A 6,000-nucleotide genomic window follows, 5' to 3' on the forward strand; every position below is an offset into this window, starting at 1 on the left:
CTGCACATTAACAACAGTGGGTCTGGACCTGGACCTGGACCTGGACCTGGACCTAGACTTAGACCTGGTTCAAACCAGGACTTGCTTCAGACCTGGACCTGGTTCAGACAGGAACCATCTGAAATTTAGATATTTGACATTTTTACCATTTTTTCTTAAATCTTCTACCTGTTCCTTTCCTTCTCCTGGTCCATCTGTTGATGGTTTAGAACATGTACATGGTTCCAGATATCAGTCTAGTCCCTATTGGTCACTGATAGAAGTCAGATATGGACTGTGATTGGATGAGTTCACTTCTCCTCCAGTGGAAGTCCCGCCCACTTCTATAGCTAGGTTGATCTGCATCCAGAACCAGGACTGGAACATAGAACAGAACCAGAACTGGAACATAGAACCGAACCAGGACCAGAACACAGAACAGAACCAGAACTGGAACATAGAACAGAACCAGGACCGGAACACAGAACCGAACCAGGACCGGAACACAGAACAGAACCAGGACTAGAACACAGAACAGAACCAGGACCGGAACATAGAACAGAACCAGGACCGGAACACAGAACAGAACCAGGACTAGAACATAGAACAGAACCAGAACTGGAACATAGAACAGAACCAGGACCAGAACATAGAACAGAACCAGGACCGGAACACAGAACCGAACCAGGACTAGAACACAGAACAGAACCAGGACCGGAACACAGAACCGAACCAGGACTAGAACACAGAACAGAACCAGGACTAGAACACAGAACAGAACCAGGACTAGAACACAGAACAGAACCTGACACCCTCACACATTCAGCTGGTTCTGATCCACACAGAACAGACGCTGGTTCTGTTTTTAATAGTTTTATTTATGAATTTGGTCTGAGTTTGTGTTTGAGGAGAAAAAAATGATGCAAATGACGTTGAATCTTTGGGAAAAGCTGCAGATTGAACTGAAACCTGCTAAAGAAACTGTCGCAGTATCTGGGCTGAACCCCCCCCCCCCCCCCCAGGTGATGAAACCCTTCTCCGTTCTCCCATCATGCTCTCTGTCGGCTCCTCTTCTCCTCGTCTGGGCGTTCTCCCTCGGCGTTCCCGTTCTCCTCTTCCTCCCACACCTGCTGCATTTTATGGCGTCGATAAAAAGAAGTTAACCTTGAAACATGAGAGCCCGCCCACTCCCAGTGCGCCCGCCGACCTCAGAACACACGCCCGCTCTGCTCCGCTCACCACGTAACCGCGCTGCAACCCTTTCATGTCCTCGCCGTTTCAGTTGCCGTGGCGCCCTCTGCAGCTCGGCGCCGTCGGCCCACTCCTCCGCCATCGTATCTTTTGTACCCGTCGTCTTTGAAGAATTGGGCTTTGAGCTCCGCCTCTCATCGAATCCCAACACGAAGAAGCTAAATGTGAATGTGATGGAAGCTCCGACCCATTCATCGACTGTTTTTACAGCGTGTGTTTGTGTTTATGTAACCGCCGGCGTTACGTCGGTGCAGTTACTTCACACCTGAAACTACAGCTTTTATTGTAACAAAAACATCCGACTGCATCGAACAGTAAAAATAACACAAAACAACAACAACAGCGGGTGAAACGAGGCAACGTTAGCACACGGGAGCTAAATATGGTATAAGTTTCATGCAAAGACCCTAAAAAAGAGCCACAAATTTTTTTAAAAATTAGCTAAACTCTGCAGATTTTCCATAAAGAAGTTAAAACAAATGACAAAATTAGCAAATTCTACACAAAAAAATACATCCAAGCGTTAGAGAAGCTAAAAAAAACATATTAATGCAGATGCTAAAAACATGGAACCCCACAGTTTTTTTTTCATAAAGGTAAAATAATCTGCAAATATTATAGAAAAAGCTGAAAACAAGCATTATATTCATAAAGTTTACAAACAAAAGCTAAAAAAAATCAATAAATAAATAAGTTGCAAATTTTCCACAAAGAAACTAAAAACGAGTCATAAATTTAACACTGGTGTTAAAAAAAATGAACTAAACTGATTTTTTTTTTTTTCATAAAAGAAGCAAAAACAAACTAAACTAAATAAAAAAAATTTACACAAAAAAAATATAAACAAACTCAAAACAAACTAAAACCGTCCATGTATTTGTTTTTGTACAAAGCTAAACCACAGGAGCAGAACATTCCTGAAAAAGAAATTTAATCTCATTGAACTTTTTCCTGATTAAATAAAAGTTTTAATAAAACAGACAAATGTTTTACAAAACAGTTAAAAACAAGTTAAAAAAACAAACAAACAAAACACCACTGTTCATGCAGATGTTAAAAACAACAGTTAACGTTTTTCACAAAGAAAATACACCAAAAAAAACTAAGGGAATTTTTGTTGTTTTGTTTTTGTTGATGTTGCTGCTGTTGTTTTGGTTGCTGTTATTGTTGTTGCTCTTATTGTTGCTGTTGTTGTTACCGTTGCTGCTGTTCTATTTGTTGCCATTGTTGTTGCTGCTTTTATTATTGTTGTTGCTGTTACTGTTGTTTTTGCTGTCATGTTTTTTGGGTTTTTTTGCTGTAGTTGTTGTTGCCATTGCTGCTGTTGTTGTTTTTGTTGTTATTGTTTTTGCTGTTGTTGTCGTTGCCATTGCTGTTACTGTTGTTGCTGTTGTCGTCATTGTGGTCTCAGTTGTAACTCCCTCCGATCGTGTCGTTCCGTTTCCCAGACCGTCTGTTTCCGTGGATGATCGGACTTTAATGAACTCGTAGACGAATAATGAATTAATTATCGGAGGCGTCGTCTGATTGGTGGGCGGTGCCGACAGCTCGTCCAATTGAAAGACGGCTCGGCCGCCGCACTGTCAATGCACCGCCATAATTAGAAATGCATTAAATAATTAACAAACAAGGCATCATTCCACTGGGGGGAGGAGGGGGGGTCATGTGGGGTCATGTGGGGTCGTGGGCGGCGGCCTTGGCGTTCTCAGCTCAGTCCACTTAGTCTGATAATGGCGGGAACAGAGGTCATGTGACAGCGGGTGACGGGCTGATGCAGCGGCGGCTCTTAGTCCTGATGACGCTCAGTGTGAGGCCTGTGAGTGCCCGCAGCCCCGCCCCCTCACCGCCGCCCCCACCCCCCCACTGGGACGCCTTGTTGACATCCATTAGGAGGTTTTCCCAGCATCGAGCCGAGCAGGAACGAGGCTAATGATGATGTCATCCCCTCAGAGATGACATGAAAATGTCAGAGCGCCGCCGCTGACATCATCCTTTAACTCACATTTTCCAATAATCGACGTTTATCGAGGCTTGTCCTTCAGTTCGTTCGACGTCTGTTGAGATCTGACGACGGAAGGTTCAGCCTGTTTTCATCCTGTTTGTGTGCAGTTCAAATGTGTTCATGAGAAAACACAGATCAGATCCAAAGCAAAAACCTGCTGCTGTCTGTTTGAACTGCAGCCGTTCGCTTCATTAACCCTTTAATTCCACGTTTGATCCATTTAAACGACACCGAACTTCTACAGAAAAATACTGTTAACATTTGTTTCAGTCTCATTGGTTTTAATGTGGACCCTTTAATTAATGTAATTAATGATCTGATCCATTGAACAAGATGAAAATGAAATGAAGACAATGAAAAAGAAGATGCAACATGACAAAAAAAAGAGGCAAAAAATGACAAAAATGTTCAACTTCAAACTGAATGAATTTTAGAAAATGGTACAAAAAAACAAGATTAACGTGAAAAAAATACCAGCACAAGAAACTTCTTAAAATATTTCAATAAGATGAAAATCAAATGAAAAACAACAAACGAGGTGAAACGATTTGTAACAAATTTAGACAAAGACAAACAAAAGAAAAAACATCATAAAAGATGATGTTTGTTTGATATCGAATAGAAAGGAGATGAAATAAAGGAAAACTATGACAGGTTTTGTGTGTGTGTGTGTGTGTGTGTGTGTGTGTGAACAGAATTAACCTTAAAGATGCAGAAACTGAGCATTATGATGTCACCATGAGGCGTTCACTGACCCTCTGGAAATACAGCACAGATGTTATTATTATTATTATTATTATAATCACACCTGAGGTTGAGTCGAAGCTTTAACATCAGGGCTTCTGTTTATTGACTTAAACATATATTTTTTATTTATTTAACTTATTTCTTTCATATAATTCGAGTTAATTTTCTTCTTCTTACCAGGTTTTAAAGCTTAGAACTGAAGAACCACAAGCACTAATGAACCAATGACAACTCATTTAAAGGATTTAAATTAGATGCCAGTATTAAATAATTTGGTCAGCTGATGGCTGATATCTACTGCTGATTTTTGAGGCTGATATTTAAGACGTTTTTATTTTTATTTTTATTTTTTTAAAGCATATTGACCGTAAAATACAACTGAAACATTCAGATAATTAGAATTTTTGACGAAATTTTCAGGAAATGTTGATTCTTCGTCTTTTGATTATTTATTTAATTGGTTTATTGTTTTTTTATGGGCTTTAAATTCCATGGGGTCGCCTTTGACCCAGTTTAAGGTTAATGTTCCTTTAAAAAAGTGGACCTGAACCGGTTCAAACTCTAAATATCAACCAGAACCAGCCTTTAGCAGACGTGTGTCCTGTTCATATTTCCGTCTTCATTCATCTTTCACTGTGTGATGCGTTCACTGACACTCTAAACCCTCGTATCTTCCACATCCAGAACATCAGAACCCGGTCCTTGGTGGACCCTGGTGGTTCTGGTTCAGGTGGAGGCGTGGGTAATGGAAGCTGGAAGGCAGAGCGAACAGACGTGACCTGGAAGCAGAGCAGCGCCGCCTTCAATAATGAATCAATTGATCCCCCTGCAGATGATGAATCCGGTTGCCATGGCGACAGATGCAGTCTTACCCAGAAAGCACAGCAGGTTGGTTTTCCCAGAATACATTTCTATTTTCTGTTCTTACTTTGTTCATTTTGATCCTTTTTCTTTATGATTTTGTTCATTTTCTGTTCATCTGTGGGTTTATTCAGTTCATATTTAGTTAATTTGTTCATTTTTTGTTCATTATTTTTGCTCAAATGCCGATTATTTTACCCATAATTTGTGTAGTTTCTGTTTTAGTTTAGTTCATTTTCCTCTTTATTTTTTTTTTTGTTTTTATCCATTTTGTTCATATTTTATTCATTTATTTGTTCATATTTAGTTCATTATGTTTTTTGTTTGTTGATTTTTATCCTTTATACTAATTATTTTGGCTCTAATACACAAAGTTTTACTCTTGTTTTGTTTATTTCCTGTTTATTTAGTTATTTATGTTGATTTTTTTGGTTCATTTTATCTCTTTGTTCATTTTCCTTTCATTTATTTATTTTTTCTTCATTTAAAAAAAAATATATTTAGCTTTTTGTTGATTTTTATCCTTTTTGTTCATATTTTGTCAGGTTTTCTTCATCGTTTATTAATTTATTTGCTTATTTTTTCATATTTACATCATGTTTTTTTGTTGATTTTTATCCTTTTTACTCATTTATGTTCAAATACGTAACATTTTACTCATATTTTGTTTATTTTTCTGTTTATTTGGTTGCTTATTTTGCTATTTATTTATTCATTTTGTTGATTTGATGCTTATTTTACCTTCATTTCATCTTTCACTCATAGAAACCTCACATATTCCAGGTGATAAGATGTCCTTCAGTGTGTTTTTATGATGTAAAATGTTAAAATCAGAGTCTTGTTTGGTAGGAACGCAGTTAAATGTGGGTTTCAGATGCTGTTTGGTGAAACCAGATATGTAGAGGTGACTAAAACATGTCCAGATGGATGGAATTATTGTGTGAAAGCTGTAATCCATCACATTGTTCCACCGTTTGTGAGTGTGTATTTTTTTTTTTTTTTTTGCGTCTATTTTTATTCAGAGCTGCAGGTGTGTGTGATCCATTAATGTGGGCGGAGCCTCTCATCTCTGATGGATGTGTTTAGTCCTGACACACATGTGGAATTTCTCCAACATGTTTTACCGTGTGTGTGTGCGCGTGCGTGTGTTGCGTTGCCAT

The sequence above is a fragment of the Sphaeramia orbicularis genome, chromosome 15 (assembly GCF_902148855.1).
Source record: "Sphaeramia orbicularis chromosome 15, fSphaOr1.1, whole genome shotgun sequence".
Lineage (NCBI taxonomy): Eukaryota > Metazoa > Chordata > Actinopteri > Kurtiformes > Apogonidae > Sphaeramia > Sphaeramia orbicularis.